Below are 20,909 nucleotides of genomic sequence, written 5' to 3'. Positions count from 1 at the left end.
TCATTCGAGCTCTAACAAATGGGTGAGAGGTGTCTGAGGTTGGGTGGCCTTGTGAACACCAGTGCTTCTTTCTGAGAGTGTTCTTAGGCAGCAACATGCTGGAGTTCTGTGTGAAGTTGTCTCTGATCTGATCAGATTGAGCCATGAGCTGACACGTCACAGATGGTGAAACAAAAGTGACTGTTTAGAAACTACACAAAGCGGGGAAAAAAAAAATCTTTCAGTCTTGCCAAAAAATTGGAATGTGAATTGCACTTGGCAGAGCTTTTCATTGAGGTGGCCTTTCGGAATAGAATCCAGCTTCTAGGCATGATTTGACCTGCTGCTGTAAACACCTGCAAATCACACTTGCGCATTATTGGAGTGGCAGAAGGCTATCGAGAATTTCCTGCCTCACTGCCAAATTGATGGAAATTCATGAGAAGAAATATCCAAAATCTGTGGAATGAACCTTCAGTTTTGAAAACAGGGACAATAATTCCCCAAGTTGCCTTTTTTGGGACTTTTCATTTTATTGTTTCACCTGTGTGGCAGGTCATATGGAATGCCTCCCAAAGACGACAAATGTAGCATAACACTTCTTACTTTTGGTATCTTGGTGTGGTATGGTAGCCTGAGTATTAAGAGTAAATGGAAATTGGCCAGAATTAGTTATACTGCTAGTAAAATAATTGGTCGACCACAGACACAGCATAAAGAACTATATTATATTACAGTTCAAAGGAAAACTCAGCTTATTGTTGATGACCTCTCCCACCCTTTTCATTCCCATTCCCACCTACTACCTTCAGGGAGGCATTTTAGACTGCCTGTGGCTGAGAACAACGTGTACAAGAAATCTTTTGTTCTCTGTGCAATCGGTATGTTAAATGCAGCTAAGTGACTTTCCTGTTTGAACCTTTGAGATTAATATAATGAAAGTGTAATATGGGCAGAGCAAGATGGGTGAATGTACTGTATATACTGTATGTATTACTGTGTGGCCAGGACTGTTTGTTTTTAACATTTTTATGTGAATTGTTACATGTTTTTTGTAGTTTTGTATGGTGTTTCCATAGACAAATTTCTACCCTTAGGGTGGGCACTAAAGTTATGTAGATAACCATTTTCTAGCATTTCTGATATACCTTATGTTTCAATTAACAATGTGGCCTCCTGGATTCCCAGAAAGTTTTTCCTATTAGACATCAGCCTTCTCAGGTGCATATTTGAATCTCCCCCCCACCAGAATGTTTCTTTGTGTTTCCCCTATGTATGTTTAGGAAGGCAGCTGGAACTGAATGACTTGTTCACCCTTTGAGAAGGAGCTGAAATCGAGATCCTTCTGTCTCATCGGCAGCCATCTTCTCCCTGATGCCTGCCAGCGAACTCCTCATTCGTCACTGCTCGTGTGTGCCGGACCCCGGCCCGTAGGGTTCTCTCCGGTTCACAGGTAAGATGACCTGCTCTCTGCCCTGAGTACTAAGCATGGTTAAAGAGGCCCTGTGCTCTTGCACTCACTGTAGGTACACATTGGAGGACTGTTTGTGCCTCCCTGTCCCCCTCTTCCTCTTCTCCCCAACATCCGAATTCTCCTAATGGGCCCAGGCAAAGAAAGCAGGGATCTACACAGAGAGGTGTGTATCCTGCTATCGTCTGGCAGAGAGGAACAGGGCTCTCTGTAATGAAAACTGGGCGGATCCAGCCGCCTTATGCGATTATGTAAGGACACCGTTTTTCTGTTAGAGCTGCAGCTAGTTTTCAAAGGAACAAGTCAAGGTTTATTCCATGTGGAGCCTTCTTCGGGTCTGAGGCTCCACAGCCGAAACGTTGTTTCTTTTCTTCTCTTTTCAATAATGGAATGAACCTTGACTTGTTCCTTTGCAGCCTACGCATGCTGACGCAGCTACCTAGATGAAGGGAGTTTGTCTGTTAACGAAGCCTGTCACTCTGTTGATGAGTGAACTCATACAGGTAGAACAGGTTTTAGAAGAAAGGTATTTAGACCTTTATAAATTATTATTATGACTTTATTAACTAGGAACCAAAGGCCTGAGTGATAAAATGACACTGGCAAAACCTAAGACATTAAACTGGTCATTGAATCAAGTTTATCTATATTCCAATATTACCTTTTGAAGATGTACTGTATTCGTATCAGTGGGCCTTCTATGCAGCTATTTCAGAAATCAAACAAATGCACATCAAAAAAATTCCATCTAAGACATTATGTTGAGAGGCAGGATTTATAAGACCAAGAAATACGTGATGTCGTATTCGTCACGCGCTGTATGTGATGGAAGGCAGGTGACCTTTTAGTGTTTCCCGACAAATAAAAGAAAATAAAACTAGTTATTTAAAAACCCAAAAGCATTGCTTTCCAGATTGCAGGTTTTGTTACGTCAAAGGTTTTGCTTCCAGTTGCCCTCCAGTTACAGACTCTTCATAACTTGTAGTCTGCCTCCCTGTCTGACAACTTCGATGCTTTTATCTTGTGCTTCCCATCCTGCGGCCTGGTAGTGCTCGTAACCTTGTAAAAAATGAAGCCTGGAGAAAATCAAGCAATTCTGTCCCTCAAAGGTGTTGTACTGAGTGATACAGGAGGGTGTAATACTGTATACTGCTCAATATAGTGGACAGAACCCCTGGAGTTTAAAGGGTTAATGGGAGACCGTGGGGTAAGGAGAATTTAGACACATGGGACAGGAATAGGTGCTAATATACTGTTCTACACAGGCACACTTTCACGCAGTTGGACTGCTGCTTAGTTGGAGACTCTTATTTCAGCGAGGGTTACCAAGTCTAAATTAAAGATTTCAGCTGTTGCTGGAAATGTGAGTCCGTCTGTCTCCACCATCGAAGAGCCTAGTGGTGCCTCGAAAGTTGTCTTGTAATGAGCCTCCGGGCATTACATTTGCTTGTTAGTGCTACAGGGAAGCCAAAGCAGTAAAATAAATTTATGGGTCTTTTTTACATTGAATATTAAGATATGGGATGTTCATTTTTATTGTTAATTAAATATCCCTCACTTTTACAATGATAAATTACTGCATTGTTATTTTCTGTATGTCTGCTCTCTCCTTTGGCCTATTAATGTAAGAGTTTAAAGACATCTTTCTTTGATTTCAGAAAAATCAGTAGTGGTGTTACAGTGAGGTATTTTGCTGTATCTTTGTTCGAAGACCGCTGTACTGTTGTGCTGTGCTGTACTCTCTTATAAAGCAGTCACAATTACCTGTACAGTGTATTGTATGTACAGTATAAGGATGTAGTAAGGCATACTGAAAACAATTCAACTACAAGGATCTTGGTACAGTATATCTTCCTGTGGTTCCCAAATAATTTAAAGATGATAACAAAAGTTCTGCAATGTATGTCAGGGCAGCCTTTGTAACAGCAGAATTTGCCTTAAAGGACACAACTATGTCTTAGAAGGTCGGGGTATTATTGACCTTTATCCGAATGCCAGCTAAACATTAATGTCTACTGTCTGTTAAATGTAGAAACATTTCCTACATTTATTATATATAATTTTACAAATAAAAACCAGATTTCAGACTGTGCTCCTTTCCCCAGTCTGCAAGTAATTCCAGTTTTTAAGCAGAAAGTTGTCAGTTCCTTCTAGAAGTCTGAAACTAAGTTTAAACTATTAATTAAACCCTGAAGCAACAAAAAAAAATGAAAGAGAGCTTTGAGAATAGATCCTATTATTTTTTATTACTTTTGACAGCAAATCAATTTCTAAATTTAATCTTTTTTTTTAAGGTGTAATGTGTTTAGTCACGCATATGCGTGCACTCCAGAAAGAGTTTAGTCCAAAAGCTGTCAAAAGCCTGCGTGACACAGTTGTTTACTGTAATGATTTAATATTACATTAGTATAACTGCAGTGTTACAAAACTTGCTATAACAATGTACTTTGTGCAGGTACAATGTTAAAATGCAATTAAACATCCAAGCAATTACTCCTGCTTGAAAATGCTTTGAGAATAGCAAAATAACAATTTATGATCTGTCATTCCCCACTGTGTTTTGAACTTGGGTTTTCAGTTGCCATTGTTTCACTTGGTTTCAGTTAAGTAACACGGTCACTGTGAATGGGTTACAAGTGCTGTCTACAACTAATTAAAGCGTCTATAATACACTATTATATTCTCTTCACAATGGTTGCACTCAGCATAATTAATTCAAACAATGCTAGATTCTCATGTCACACAGAAGGGAAGATCAAAGCAGTTGACTGATAGGAATTGATTATGTGCAAGTTAGATTCATTTGTCTTTCAGGACCAAAGCCAGCTGTTTAGGTTTGAGTCCTTTCATAATTTTTCCTCTCTTTCAAAACAATATAATTTCTTGTAATTTAGTGTGAAATGTCATCACGATTGCATTTTGGCTGCATTGCCCAAGGCAAAATGGGTAACGCGAGGAGAAACTATTGCAATACATGCTATTCCTGGTCCTTTCCAGCAGGTAGCTGGTGATGAGAACGGATGTTGGGGCCTGTTGTGCATCAAAACTATTTCTTAAAATAATCTTACCGATTTAGTAAATATTCCAGTCTTGCAGGTATTTGAGTACTGGTAAGATTAAGTTTCCAGTTAGGTATAAGGGTAAGTACTATATAAACATTACTGCACATTTAGAAATGTTTTGTTAACGTTCTACAGAACTCCAAATAACAAAAAATGGATCATCAACAGAGTATTTATTAAAACCCTTGTATTTTCTAGTTTCGCTGGAGGTTTACAGTGGCCCAATTGAAGGCATTCTCCTCTCTTTTGTGGCTTGATATCTTAATGCCATTATTCCCTTTTACTCTTTACAATTTCCCTTTTGAAAAAAAAAATCGGCAATGTATTTTTTTTTAGATTCGATTTTTAGGAAATCAATTTGATCAAAATGTGTTTCCTCATGTTAAAATATCCGTGTCTATTATGTGTTCCAGGTACAAGGGTTCAGCAGACAAAAGCTTATAGCTATGAAGTAGACATAGTCTATAAAGCTGAAGAGTCTGATTGAGTCAGACCAAAATGAAGTGTGTTGTTGACTGTATCTTTTGGGTTAGATATTTATTCCCATGAATGAATCAGATCCTTCTATTGTTAATCAGGGATGCTTCATAAATTTACTCAAGCTCTGTGCCTTATTTGAATAAAGTAGATGTACAATACGTGTGTCAGTAAGGAGACCTAAAATTTGCTTTCACACAGAGAGACTATGCAGCTCTTTAAGGTACAACTATCAGCAAACCCAGATATGCTTATCCCTCCTAATACCTTTTGACAAACACCAAAAAAGAGAGGAATCTCCTTTGAGTCTGATCAGAAAGTAAGCTAAAAACGTCAAAGTTAGTTTGAAATATAGTATATCCACAGGCCTAACGTGTTACAGATCCTGTGATTTCATAACTGAAACCTAGTGAAAAAAGGGAACGTAGTGCCCATCCTCTCAGACAATTCAAGAACTGGGTTAATTCAGGGAGCACACTAAACATACTACATTTAATTCAAGAAGATTGTCAGTTTTCCTTATGTGTGGAATCAAATCCTTACCAGCTGCAAGCCAATATACTGTACAGTGTCTTGGCTTATGCTAGCTACCGTAGGTTTCCATCTTCTCTTTATACAGTAATTTGTATAAAAGATTTGTGTGATTATGCCTTCACAAAATCTCTTTAGTGTCTCCCCCTTCATCTCTTGAGTGTTTAGCGATGATGGGCCAGTAAATTGTCAGTGCTGTGGTGTGCTCAGATGTAACTCAGGTGGCCTCTCTGTCTATTATGGAGACCTTTACAAAACTAAGGCTTTAAGAATCATTCGGTGAAATGAGATTTACACTCTGTGACTTTGTTTTTAAAGGTCAACAGCTTGTTATCTCAGAAATTTCTTCTTTGCTCTTTGTGCTCTCTGACGAGGACTACCTTGAGAGGATAGAGTGGTGGGATAGATCTATTGTCCTGTACTTTAGGTTTGGAACATTTTCTGTGAAAAGCAATGAAATACTTTTATAGCCTTCCAAGCTGTACTTGTGTGGCAAGTTTATTTTTTCTCCCATGAATAACCTTCTGGGCTGATGACACTGCTATCAAAAGAGAATTTAAGTGAAAAAATGAATGTAAAAAATGTTTTGTTGAAGTTATCTACAGTTCAAGACTTGGACGTACCCTCCAATTAAAAATAAAATGGCTGATAGTTCATAAGTTCCCCTGTGTGGCCAAGAATCTTCTGGAAAACAGGGGGCTTATGGGTTGGGCGCAGCATTGATTTGGTCAGTTTCTATAATTTGTCACTTTCAATTTTCTCAGCGTCAATCTTCCCCAAATGATCTGTTTGATTCATATAGATAAAGTGCAAACTGGGCCTTTGTGTTTGTATTAAGTACTCAGTTTCAGAACATGTTGGTTGGACCATCCCGTGTATGGATTTCTGAACCCTCCAGCTGCACTGCTAAACCGGATTTTAGAGGGGGATATTCCTGTCCCCACACTGAGTAGATTGGTGCTATTTTATCCACATTACGTTAATTATTTCTGGGTGCACTGTGATCAAAAGGAGGAGTAATGGCAACAGAACTGATTGGTACGCGATCACGATTGCAGGATGCTTTTCCAGACAGGTGGTGCATGTGGTGCCAGAGCAGGTTTCACCTCTCTGTGAAAAGAGTAGCTTTGGAATGTAGGTTATGAGTGTAGCTCTCAGAAAATGAAAAGTTTCTGTTTCCGTGACATATCTCCATCAATAAACCATGGCAGACGGCACATTCTCCAGGGTTCGACCTGCTCACAGGCAGTTTTTATTGAGAACCTTTGGTGGGAGTAGCCAATCGAGATTCACCAGCAAAGGAGGTGGGACCAAACCGGACAATATCTACACTCCACACAGATCTGAAAATGGACCCAGGACCTGAAAGCCAAGAGAGAACACAGCTACAGTATCTGATGCACTACAGTACTAGCTCTTCAGTGCCACTTATTGCTATGAAACCTATGTAAAGATCCAATTACAGTGCTTACAGATTGCAACAAAACCCTGAGCCTTATAACCTTTAGCATTTGTCATCCAAGGAGGGTGAGTATCGGTGCCCTTCTTTGATTACCATGTAACGTTGTGCCGATGTGTCTGTAGTTCTGGTGGTTCACTTCTGAATTCGGAGTTCCGACTGTGCCCGTTTCCCTGCTCCCAGGGATCAGGATCTTAAGGAAGAAGTATGGAGAAACCCAGCTGCTGCTTTGTCCCCCTCTTCCGAGGGAAAGACTGTCTGCCTGTGTGCCCTGTGCCCACTTGGGAGCCGTGAAGGAGAGGCCAGCTTGGCAGACTCGACAGCTATCAAGGGCTGTGGTGCTGAACTCACTGTCTCTCGCACACATGCGGTTCGGCTCTTTAGGGGAAAAAACACACGCCAGTTCCTCATCTCTAGCGAGGAGGGAGGGTCTCTGCAATGCTGTAGTTGACACCACTGACCTGTCATCTTTCCCCAGCCCTTCCCTGCATCCTTTAGAGCAGATAAAAGCCAACATAATGAGATTATGCAAAGTGCCTGCCAAAGACTATTAATACAGTGAAAAGATGCTCATGCACTGTAAGAGTAAACGTGTCTTTAAATGATTTGGTCCATGTCAGCAGCAGGGCAAATCTGACACTGGAGCTGCCCTGTCACTAATTTCATGAAGCGCCTGGTAGGACATCTTTTGACATCCTAAATGGAAATGGGTTGGTTTCCCAAAGGGAATAGCCTAAAGGGTGCACCCCACTTTGCCTTTGACTGGAAATGGAAGATGCCCGTGTTTGTATCAACAGTGAAATGGTGCCATGCGCATTCAAAAGCATATTCCAATAATTGCGTCAATTGCTTCCAGAAATATTTGAAATGGCATTCAGATGGATAAAGTAATGAAGATCTAAACTTAAACCGAGGGAGACTGTATGGAAGCTGGAGTCTGCTAGGATGCAAATATATCCTATATAATAAATGTAATTCATAAATTAGCAGCGTTCAACACATCAATAAAATATAATAGAATACTACCCAACTAAATGTGGATCACAACTTCAGTTATAGAGAATATTTTTTTCAGCCTAGTGTTATCAAAGAAAGAAAACTTGCCAGGAGAGTAAACTACTGCTCATAGCTTTGAAAAGGTTTTTTACTGATTACTGCTCCACAGCTTCATTTTATCCGAGAACCAATTACAGGCACTTCTGGTGAATATTTGTAAATGTGGTTCAGAAATGAATAGTAGTTCAATAAACGTTTTGTCTTTTGCGGCGTAAATACAATTAGGAGGCATGAGGGCTTTATTTGAGTGTACAATATGTTGTGGACAGCTGAAGGGAATAGAGATGTCCTTTTACAGCTTGAATGATTTAAGGGAGGAAACAATGTCCTATACCTTGAATATTACAGCTCGATAGTGTCCTTCTACTCTCTACTAACTCTTCCGAGGCTCTTTTAAACACCTGCTGCCATTCCACCTGCACAAATCAATTCTTGGAACATATTTCCAGAGCTCAGAGAAATCTGACAATGAAAACAGAAAATCCAATGGACAGGGGAAAAGTATCGAGAGCATATTCAATATTAACTTTCAAATTCAGTAAGAAATCTACCACTGGGGTTTTTTAGCTCTTAATTTCTATTTTCAGCTGATTCACCTTCTATAAGTCAATGAGCACAATATTTACACAGGGCTGATCTTTTTCCTAGTACACTCTGTAATCCTACACCTTGAGGCTTTGCTTACAAGTGCCTGCTCGCCTGCCTTCACCGTCAACGCAATGCTCACATTGCCGGATGGCTATGGAGTGATTGGTTGCATTTTTGAAGAATTGATCTTGTTAATTAACACTCATAGTACTGTATGGAATTACAAAGTAGATAAAAGTGATTAATTCACAGCTGTGATATTGTTAAGCTTGACTTTGTTTGGCTGTGGCGAAACTGAAAAAAGATCTCAAGCTTGGTATGGCAACATTTTGTTGATGAAAGTTCCGTGACCATGACTTGGCTTTCTGGTCAAAGAGGTAGCTGGGGAACCATAACCTGTCATTAAGAAATTAGCTTGAATCCTCTTGTGGGGAACATGCTTAAAATCAATACAGGGAGTTCCTGTCCTGAATTGCATTCTTGTGTTGGGTTTACAGCAACAGCAAAAGGGCACAGCAACATTGCAGCTGGGAAAAGCTTTTGCCACTCTCATTTACGTTATCCATAGGTATACTGTACCTAATTTCTGATCAAATCAAGAAAGAAGTGCAGTGTTTCCATACCAAATCTGTCTTACAACCTCAAAGACAAATCAGCCTTACATCAGAGATGCACCAGCACGCACAAGGTTTACTTTTTTATCATTGCGGGCTTGCTCCACACAAAACTAAAAATGTCTTTGGCGTGACTCGGCAAGTGAAAGAGGAATGAAAGAAGAGTATATCAAAGGGCGGCACCCAAAATAACACCGTTAGAAAAGAGAAGAGGAAACATTGTGAAAAAGAGGCGTCCAGCAGTGTTTATTAAGAATTGCGTACAGGTGTGAAATTTGCATTGTTTTCACAGTTATTTTGATATTCCTCTAACATTAATTTTTGGCATACCGTTAGAGGAACGATATAGTAATTGGTATTGGTAACAATATAGTATTATTGCGTTTAATATAGGCCAGAATGATGTATACTGCTGCATCTCCAGCACTCTGTGGATGTGCTCAGGTCAGAGATGTGAATAGCCTACCATACAGCCTGCCCAGTAGCTTCTGAAACAAACTTCAAAGCCTTACCTCCCAGAACGAGAACACAAAAGGGACAAAAAATCATTTATGTACTTTAGAACAAAATTATTTTATAATCTCGGACACACTTATCTGCCCCAACACCATGTTCTAGACCTGTTTAATTACAGAATGTACACACTGCATTTTCCAAGGAGACTGGGAAGCAACTCTCTTAATAGCTTTACAATAATGCCCCAGAGTAGGATTCAAGCTTTAATTTAGTGATTTATAAGATGAGCTATGGAATGGAGCAAGATTAATGTTCGGCGGCAATCTGAAATATTTTTGTATTAATATGAGAGCGGTCCAGCTCATTTATCTTGCCACTGGCTCATTAATTAGCACAATCCCTAAAGTTGTCCCGTCTTTCGCCTTGCTTAGCTGGGGGCATATGTTTTATGAAAAAAGTGAACTTCTTTTCACATCATCCAAATCTGGGGAAGTGGTTTTATGTTGGTATTTATTTGTGCTAAGCCTCTAATGAGAACACACTTAATATGCCAGGATTAATCTTGAAAGGGGTCAAAACATCTAGGCTGTTGGGAAGGATACAGCCAACTCAGAGCAGTGACTTCTGAATACTCTGGTGAAGGGGCAAGGCAGCCTGGCATCTTGGTACAAGAGCGAGGACCACATTAAGGTCACTCCGTCCACTCACCAAAGCTGTATTTTGTGTGAAAGAAAAAATCGTTGCCAACAGACTCCTGCAGAAAGAGTTTGCGGAGTTTAGCAGCTGAACGTGTACGCGCAAAAGACTGTTTCAGCGAAACGATTAATTAAAGAGGCGCTCAGGTGAGCTTCGTTGTCATTTGAGAAATAATTTTTCGGTCATTATGAGGACTTTCCAGGTGGAGCATCTGTGGTGATTGCCGAAGGCCAGCCCGACGACACCGGCTACAGGCAAGCCCCTCTGTTTAAGTGCGTTTCGAAAATGTAAGAATCACGAAGAGAAAACGCATCTCCGCTGTTTCATGCGTGTCCAGCCCTGCTCACCTCGAATCATCTTCCTCACAAAACCAACTCCAGACACACCGAAGGCACACTTCGCCTTCTTCCGAATGACAAAATAAAACAGACTGCTGCCTCTCTCGCGGAGCGGGGGGTGACTGGTGCCAGTATAAGCCGTTGTGCTTCTGCGTTCCCTGCCACGCTTTATGAAAATGCAGCAGTGTCTGCACACCTATCTAATGAGAACACCTGGTGTCCTCAGGACCTTGCACGCAGCCACACTCATCGCTTCATTCCACTGCACATGAACAATGCTGCTCCTCTTTTGGAAGGTGTAAGAGAGGCACACATCTGTCCCTGCCATGCGTATGCTATTAGACACTCACATGAATGCAGATACTGTGAAACAATGCTTGAACAACAAATCTACTGTTGCAGGCTTGTTGCAGTTGTATGGCATTCCCTCTTTAAGAGAGCACTGTAGCCCCAGAATATAAAACAGCTTGCTTCCATGCAAATTAAAATAAAAGAGGTTTACCTTACTTGGAGACTTCAGATAGTCGGCTATTCCCACCACATCCTGCGTGAGGACTCCCATTCATTCCCGAATCCTATTTTTTTTGGCTTCTTTCTCTCCTGCCCCCCCCCCACCCCGAGAAACAGGGGCAGCATTCAAAGCATCCTTTCATTTCATCTCCCGGGCAGCTGACAGCCGGATTCAAGTCCCCAGCTCTGGACCAACAGCAGCAGCCAGCGAACGAATTCTTCCTTAGCTTATTTTATTTTCTCCTTTGCAGTTAACACATGCATATGTGTGTGTGTCTGTGTAAAGGAAAAAAAAAAACAAAGCAAAACAAAACAGAAAAGCAGAGCCCACCAGGAATTCTTCTTCTTTTCCGTGCCTTTTGGCTTTGTTGTGCCCCAGTCTGTGTCTGCGCTAAGCTGAAGCCGACTGTCGTAACAGGGGGAAAGGGACACCATGCATGGAGACACATCTGTGAATGTGTTTATATGAGAATAAAGTAGCTTCATAGCAGAAGCAGAGCCCACCCCCCCCACCCCCCCTTATAGAGATGGGCTTGCTAATGGCTCATACCATTCGTCAAGCAGGGTGGGCAGTTGGGGGGGGGGGAGAGAGTGTATGTGTCTGAATGAGAGCCGTCAGACCCTCCTACTGTAGGCTTTTTTTTTCCTCCTAGCAGCATAGGAAAGGAGGTCCCTGCATCTCAGTGGTACGCGCCGCTTCTCAGGGAAAGATCCAGCTAGTTGTTCTGCTAATCCAGTGCTACTGTTTCTTACAAAAGCAATCTGATTGCCAGCATTAATCTCTCATTAACCCCCTCGCCCACAGTGTGTACACATCGGGAAGAGCCAGCCTATGTGTCCGTCTTGTGATTGTGATTTTATTTTTTTTCGAATACACATCACCCCCTTTTTTTGTCAACAGCAGATATAATGGAGCACGTATCCTCCTCAGTCACACTGGGCTTCACCTCTCAGGGCGTGAGTTTTCAGAACTGCTCGTGTGCCAGAAGAAACTTCTGTCTGGTAACAGTGCTGTAGATGTAAAGAATGGAAGGCATTGAGATTTTTTTTTTGTTTTACTCATCTACTTGACATCGTATACTAGGAATCTCGGTTTGAAAAGGTAATATCAATCCCTTGTAATTTCCCTGTCAGTGGGGTGGAATCCCCTATGAATTCACCTCTGGAGACCAGGAAGTGGAGGAAGTTTGCTGGTCTCCTGTACTTTGGAATAAAGCACCTGCAGTACAGGAACATGACTTAATGGTGAGAAAAGGTCGTATTTCAAGTCAAGTCTGCTGTGAACATCCATTCACATACAGTAAGGGCAGAGTATTGAAGGAAACATAGTTTGTTGTGTGCTGAAGCACGGGATGAAAATTACCTCACTAAGCCTCTAGAGCTGAATCTGAGGCAGACTTATCCTTGGCTGACACAATTTTCATGGCGTTTGAGGCTAACAGAATCAGAAACTGTTGGTCTTACAGCCACTACACAGCACTGTGTTTTTTTTGCCCTGGGGGCCTTAAAAACAGCTCTGTATTCATCCTGATGTACTATTCACCCCTGGCACTGGGTACTCGCATAACCTCTAAATTAGAATGATGTTAGAGTTTAGGCAGCACATTTTAAGACAAAAATCTAGATGCTACAGATCTGTACTGGAGAGAAACTGCTGCTTTTTTTTCCTGTAGTATGATGGAGAAGACCCCATATACTGTACAGCCTATAAAGGGACAATGGAGAGTTTGTCATGTTTTTGGAAGATTTGGAGACCTGAAGTCCAAACTCTGTTTTCAATAGCCTGGGCTGTCAATTTAGGAGACTAGATATAAGAAATGTCCTGAAAGATGACAATACCACCAGTCTCTTCTGTCTAACAGAGGCCTCGAAGTAAAAGTAACAAACAAATGTTGTTTTTTTTTGGTGGAAAAACTTCAACAGATAGCAGAAACTAAGTTGGGTAGGGTTATTACAGGGACAGGAGACCTCCAAGGAAAATCAGGTTGCTTCCAAAAGTACTGTTGGTGGACCAGTAGGTGCTGCTCTTTTTTCTGGACCAGAATTTCCTATCCAGTATTCCCGAATGGTGACCAGGGACACTCTTCTGTAGGGGGTGACATTAAACCCAGGTCCTGACTACGTGGTCATTAATGACTCCATAGCATTGTTACAAGGGTCGTGGCCTCGATAGCTAAAGTTCTTTCTTAATTCAGACAGTGAATTAAACTGCTGTTCAGTGGGGCTGTCACCTAGATAGGTGATCCAAATGGGTGTAATGCTTCAGTGACTGAGAAAGTGAGTCCCCTCCTATATATTGAAACGTTACGGGATCCTTTGGGATGAAAGGTGCTATATAATGCAAGGGCTCAATATTAATGAGTTTGCTGTATATTCTTATTTTTTGTGTAATAAAAGGAACAATTGAATGAAGCCTTTTAGCTCTGAGAAAGGGCACTTAGAATCCTCAGCATGCACGGTATTCGTTAAACTAACTGTTCTTGAAGTAGTAGAACGTATTTGTAACCACAGATTTAAATCACAAAACATTTTATTTATAACCATCTGATTTTAGGTCAAGGTAGAAGAAACCAAACAACCAATTGTGAAAATACATTTTGTTGTGCTTAAATACAGTTAAATATATGTGATGCATTTTAAGTACTTGGAAAGGAGTAGGAAAGTCAATTTCACTGTCCTCGTGCTTTCTACAGTGTAAAAGTAAAGGTGTTTTTTTTTTTAGAAAAGGACTCAGTTTTAATCAATAGTCATTTTTTTAGTTTTTCAGGGCCATTCTGGGCAAGAGAATCTTTGTGAGCTTGAAATTGACATAAAACAAATTGCATCTGGGACACAAAATGTACACTTGGAGTGTGAATCTAAGCTCCCTTCTACCTACTTGAACAGATTGCCTAGCCTGAAGCAGAGCAATGTCAGCCTGCTTTGGGGACTTCCCCACAGTAACACAGACTTTGGCTTGAAGGCATTCAGAGTTCAGACTGCAGGCCCAAGGTTGAGAGTTATTGGGAGCAAACATCTTAGAGTGGATTGACACAGTAAGCTATCTCTCCCCTGTGCCTTACAGAATGGCTGCAATTCAAGTCATTGATTGAATGATACCACAGGAGTTTTACCTCATTCTGTGTCACAATTTACACTAGCGCTTCCATTGAAACTGTTCAATGTTTGCATCACCTCACAAATGCCGAACTTTTACATTTTAAAGAGCCATGTTCGGCAACTCTTCGCCTGCCCCGGATACAATGGGATTGAGAGTGGGTTTTCAGCATGTATTCTTTATTGCAATCTGACCCATAAATAGTTTTCAAAGATGATGGCACAGTTGTAATGAATAATGAAAATGGTCTATAGCTCACATACAATGACTATCAAAAGAGTTCACCTCCCTTGCACTTCTTCACATTTTGTTGTGTTACTGTACTTACTACAGTATACTGTATGTTACACATACAGGATATCCAATTGAGAAACTGAAAAATTGCTGTTCACCAATGGTCCCCATCCAACCTGAGGGAGGTTAAGCAATTTTTGCAGAGAAGAATGGGCAAAAAATGCCGAATATAGATATGCAAGGCTGGTAGAGACTTTCCAACAAAACTCATGGGTGTAATTTCTGCCAAAGGTGGCTGTACTGAAGAGTAGAGCCACCTTGTATTAAGTCAACGGGGGGATACATATTCAGTCAGTCATTTTCTATTTTCTATATATTATCAATGTAAGAGGATCCATAGAGTGTTGCAACATTTTGTGTGTGTCTATCAATGTGTGGGTTTTATGTCTCTCAATGGCAGAAACTCCCATATTAATACGTTATGATTCCACATTCTAACACTGCAGAATGTGGAAAAAATCTGGGGACGGGGATGGGCTGCTTTTGATAAGCCCTGTACTTTATAGGGAAGGTCTTCACAAGATTCCCTCACAGGTCTGTGCCAACATGCATTGCTTCGCTTCTCAATGTTGCTACAGTGCTTCTCTTTAGCCAGTGGCCCTTCTCTAACATGGAACATGGAAACATGGAAAATCACGTGTTCTTTTATGCTTCTCTCCCTGTTAAACTATTCTTTTAACTACTCAAAAGCAAAAGGAAATCAATTGCTTATACTTGCATCTATTTAAGCATAGCATTTAATTAAGGGCACTGTGTAAAAAGATTGTAGTTGCTGTAATGCTCTCATTGCAAACACAATTAGTTCTAGATTGGTGCAGTGGTTTGCTGTTTGGATGGAGAGCTGTGCTAATCAATGAACTGTGCATTCAAGCAGCTGGAGGTGAGGCTGGAAAAAAACATCTTTTTTTTTAAAAAAAGTCAAATGAACTCGGAGAAATTATTGTGCCTATTCATGTCTGAAGTTATGATTTGCACGTTGTTACAGCTAATCTGGAAAGGATGCGTTTATCTGAGCATGTGATTAAGAAGCACTGCTGTTGCCACTGTAATTTTGCGTGCCCACAGTATGTAGAATTGTGAGTCCCGCGTGTTGCTTGAGACATTTCATTATAAAAAAAATAATCTTGGCTTAGAAGGCAATGTGAGCAGAGGAATGGAAGCACAGGTCCTGCGGATTTAATTAAAACAGCAGCAGGCGAGTTGAGTACGGTGCTGCAGAGACAATGAAGATGTATACATTGATAGTCGGCAAGCTGCCAGAATAGAAAACACTTCACAGAGCTATGAGGAGGTGACAGTAATATGTAATTCTGAGATGAGGAAGAGCTAAGCAACTGTTTGGGATAAAATCGGATACCTTTACTGTGTATAAAACTGAGCAGTTTTAGTTCATTTAAAAAACAGAAAACTTGAGGGTCTAAGTTACTGTTCAGATGGTACTGAATTTAAGTATTCTTCGCATGAATTGGAGTATATACAACAGAAAACACTGTCTCTTCGCCCTTTCAAAATCATGAACAAAAGTTGCTCATGATGTTGCTCAATGAGGCCTTGTGAGGAGGTGATGATTTTATAGATAGCAAAAAAAATAACACTTTGAGTACAGTGTTTTGTAAAGTGCATTGAACCTTCATCATACTTGTTGAGAGATTACAGAAGCTGTTATCATAGCACTCATAACCCTTGTTGCCATTCTCCCAGAATTGCTACCTAATCGTAGCTCCAACCCAGTTCGACAGTCATGTAGTTTGACAAGTCTTCTAAATATGTATGTATGTCTTAGCACCAGTAGCCTTAAATGAATGTTGTAACAGTGTCATACTGTATGTAGACTCTGAATGGGGGTTCCGCTAGCTACATAAAAATGAATCTACAGTATGGGACAAAGATCAGATACAATCCAGAAAACAGACATGTGAAAGATTAAAAACATGCTGTGATAATTGTATTGAAAAAATATTCCCATTGAAAATCCAGTTCAGTTTCGGGATGTGTCAGTCTGTCATGTATTGTGTTTTAGCAACTGGTGGTTAGAGAAACACTTTCAAGGAAATGGGGTCCGTTTCTAATAGCATCAGATAAAATAATATGTAAGTGTTCGTAGATCTTGGCAAAAATGTGTGTGATATTCACGTGCTATTCATGAGATTCTGTCATCAATTGGCAGCCAGAAGGTGGAATTATTTTAATGCATGTATATGAAATTAACTCCAAGCATAAAATGTACAGTGAGCTTTTTTATATACAATGTACAATAATGTGATTAAAAAGTTATTTGCTGTCATAATTGTATATTTGCTATCAGTATAGGCTGTATACAGTAATTAGAAACTCTCATCACGAGGATTGTGATGAGCATTGTGAGCATTATGAACATCAGTCTCCTTCATACATTGAAAAGTACATTGAGCTCTTAAAGCTGTGCGCAATGTGAATTATTCCTTAACAAAAACACCAACAAGATTAAATAATGTGATTATAGTTCCCAGACTGTTTTTCAGCAAATAAAATTGTTGAAATGAGGAGCTGTTTGGCAGTTCAGAGAGTCCTTGTTAAAAGGCATATGAAATAGTTTTTTCCCCATATTTTCAGAATAACCATTTCTAGACATACAAGGTATTTTTAAATGCGTTATTTTCCAAGAAGAATGAATTGCACTTTGTTGACTCGCACAAGAGCAATTTCAAAAATAGTGGCAAAGGAATTTTTAAATTAATAGGAAACTTAATAATTAACATTGTTACAAAAGTACTACATGGGGCCATTAGGAATTCCAGAAATTCCTTTTGGGAATGTATATAAATTATGCAAACCATGTCTAATGTGGTCAAAGGTCTTGTGACAGGGGACACCCATCATATCAGATTGAATTTTGTGCAACACTTTGCATCACATGTATATTAATCATATTCTCTGGCGTGTAATGACCATGTGACTTCACAAGTAAAATGGACCTCTCTGTAATTTCAATTAATGCAATACAATGCCAATTTAAATAAACACTATAATGCCCACTTTAGCTCATCCAGCTTATTACTTAAAGTACAATCTTATGATCTGTGCCTATGCAAATACATATAAAGCTGCATTGTAAATTCACTTTAAATACAATGCAACTAGTGCACAGTTTCATAAAATGTGAAGCAGCACACCGTAACCGACACTTCTTGTGTGTACAGTATATCATCGTCTTGCAAGAAGGTTTGAATTTGAAGAGAAGAAATTATGCATCTTTTTGATTCTTCTCATATAAGTCTTATGTTAGACTACACTAAAATGTACCTATGTTACAGTCCGTTCGCAATTCAATTGCAGTGCCTTTTAAACCAGAACACCTAAAAAAAAACCCATAGAACATAAAGACTCTACACAGATAGTACCCCAGGTCCAGAATTGGACCCAGGGCCCCAGAGCTTCAAGGCTATAATACTAACCACTGTGGCACCATGCCACCCCATAACCACACATCTTCAAGAAAAAACAGTTTACTAACATTCGCCAGTTTGAGGGTCCTGAAGATAACAGGAGTCATCTGTCTTCTGTGGAAACAGCTGCCATTTGTAGCACTTCTTCAAGCCAGTGCTTGTTTTTCCAAGACACCTTGCTAAAAAGACCCCCTCAGATTTTAATTACTTGGCTTAAGCCAGAGCCATCTGTGACGGTGCACCTGAGGTTTATTTAATTCTGTGCAGTTTTGGTTAACAAAAAGGGCAAGGTAAAGAACAGATTCCATAGCTATTTTTATACATTTCTTATTGCTCTTTCTTCTTCCATAGTAGGTCAGACTTAGTATACTTTTTAGCACTCTTTCGTTTCAGTCTGGAACTGCCCTTTTTGCTTTCTGTCGGCTCACGGCCATGACTCTTGAGCTGCAAGGAGGAGACATCCTCCTCTGAGTTGTGCACTCTTTGGCGTTCTGTGTTTTTCACATGTTTCTGCCACTTCATTTATTAAATCTGGTAAAAAAGAAGATCCAAGTGCCTTCCAGAAGATTGTTTTGAAAGCACGTTAGAAAACTAGAAGACAAGCAACTTTGCCATTTATGAATTGTCCATTTTCTGAATTGTACCAGAGGCTGGATATCCTTTGATGAAGGGGGAGGAACCTACAGCCGTCCACATTTTAAAAGAGTGTGATCACCTACTGTACCAGTCCTCTAATCCTAGTACTGAGGTAAAATGACTCCTGGCCAGCCCAGTCTTGCATACAGATGTTGTTTTGTTCCTCTGCTTCGCTTTATTGAATATCTGTGTGGAATTACATTAAACATGTGGGTTAGCAGTCTTGCTGTATGTTGGTTGCTTTATGGTTCATCACCCATGGAGATCACCCACTGACTGGGTGCAAGGAGGAACAGGACATGCCCAAGTTTTGCATTTACTGGATACTCTTCTGAAATTGAGCACGGTGGTGCTGTTTTCTGCACACAGCTGCTTCACATTGGCGTGCTGTGCCTGGCTAGTATGGCTGTGTTAAAATCAGAACGTGTTTCTGTATGTGGTTGGGGTGGGAGAGAGAAATAACAGATCAGTTATTCAGTAACATTACTTTACAATCACAGAAATGATTAAGATGAGCTCATTGAGCCCCTAGGCTATAACCCTAGGGCTCTGTCAGATGACCTGTTTTACAGTATCTTATAAAGTACCTTTTCATTCTGAGCATCCTTCTGGAGCGGTTTTTACAGTGAGTGCTGATGCAGCAAATACTGTTTTCGGCTCCTTCTGATTTAATTTAAAGCAGTTTTTGACAAACACACAGTTATAATTAAGCTGTGAATCACTCAACAATTAGAGAACAGTTTTTAAAAGATGGCTGTTTTGGCAGTTTTTCCACACCAAAACGGACAAAGATTGGTCTCCTCTTGGCTGCATTCTGCAGGAGAAGGGTCTATGAAGCTCTCTTTCAGATTCAAATTGTTTGTGCTTGGCAATTTCCTCTAACTATCATTTTTGTCAACTCCTAGGAGATTGACTGCCTTTGCAAATTTCCAGGTGTCTTTCCAACTGGTGTGAGAATTAATCGGTTAATTGCCAGCTGGTTGCTTCATGCTTTTAGTAGTCCAACACATGTACAGGTCCCCAAATTTCCTCCAGTTACAGTAAACTGGATGCTTGGTAATCGTAGAAGTTGAACCATTCAAGTTGATATGAAAGTAGAAGTTCATTTATTACAGATCTATTGTTAGACCCCATGAAGGTTTGAAGCACATAGAACATACAGTAGATACTTCTTGAACACCTAACGCAGAAAAAGGAAAGTAGCACATTTATGGTGTTTGTCAACCACTGGCCATTTAGAGGATTGTTTTTCGCAAATGAGTTTTAATGTTTAAGTCAAATTATTCTAGAAATATTTAATAAAATTACAAGTCTGTAGTCTTTTTTATTATCCGAAATAGGAGAATTTGCAGTACCCTTCAGGTTTCTTTCTGAATGGCTTTGTTGGCATGATGTGTTTGCATTATTCTTTCTCATAGACTTCAATAATTCTGTAGCACGGTGCCATTTGTACTCTGGTTTTTACATCTAAGTCTAAAGACATCAATGACCAAAATATCACCAGAATTTCTAACTAAGAAGGTTCCACAAAAAGCACATAGCAAGGAATCTCTCTTCTGGAAATTGAACTTTTGGCTGCACCTTCTGCAGTTTGAGTTGATATTGAAGCCAAAATAGTTAGGGTTTTGTGAGAATGGACTATTTGTAAATCGCTTAATAAAGGATATTGTAAGTCACTTAAAATGCTTTTAACGTACTTTTTACAGTACCGTAGTTACTTTCCTGTAGCACATTGTAGACGCTAAAATGGTTATTTCTATGGCAGTTTTATTTAATGCACTGTTAGACTTCATTTACAAAATTAAAGAGCCTGGAGTGGGCTTGTGTAATATCCTGGCCTTAAGCAACATACAGTATGTGAAATGAGAGAGCTATTTAAAGTAACCTCCCCAGTTAGACTGCAGTGCTAATTGCAAAATGATGTGGTTGTGAATATAAACTGAGATTCAGTTGAGCTACAGGACAAAAGAAGGCTAATAAAAACAGCTAAAATGGCCTATTCAACAGTATCCCAATCACAATACAAGCACAGAATCTGGGCATTGGTGACAACAGTTGTACTTTAATGTTGTAGCTTTTGTTACAGTTTCACAAATACAAAGAACAGGTACGGTAGATGTACAGTTACCTGTGCGAAAACAATGCTATCTAGTTTTCTAGCTGTTTTCTGCTGTACCTTACAACAGGAACCAATGTCAATACCTCTCGAGGCTTAATTTA

The 20,909-nt window shown here is 40.0% G+C and overlaps 1 protein-coding gene across 3 annotated transcripts in view; it reads right to left on the bottom strand.

Annotated features, from left to right (window-relative positions):
* Window positions 1-11,708, bottom strand: part of LOC148641165 (galactosylgalactosylxylosylprotein 3-beta-glucuronosyltransferase 1) — an 86,151-nt gene extending 74,443 nt beyond the window's left edge. For all 3 annotated transcript variants that reach the window (XM_088620214.1, XM_088620216.1, XM_088620215.1), the window contains exon 1: window positions 11,230-11,708. The gene's annotated coding sequence lies outside the window, so the exon portion shown is untranslated. The remainder of the gene's footprint in view (window positions 1-11,229) is intronic.
* Between the last annotated feature and the right edge of the window lie 9,201 nt (window positions 11,709-20,909).

The sequence above is a fragment of the Lepisosteus platostomus genome, chromosome 25 (genome assembly GCF_059453375.1).
Source record: "Lepisosteus platostomus isolate fLepPlt1 chromosome 25, fLepPlt1.hap1, whole genome shotgun sequence".
NCBI lineage: Eukaryota > Metazoa > Chordata > Actinopteri > Semionotiformes > Lepisosteidae > Lepisosteus > Lepisosteus platostomus.
The sequence above is the reverse complement of the archived record's forward strand: the minus strand, read 5'-3'. Positions and strand labels throughout refer to the sequence as shown.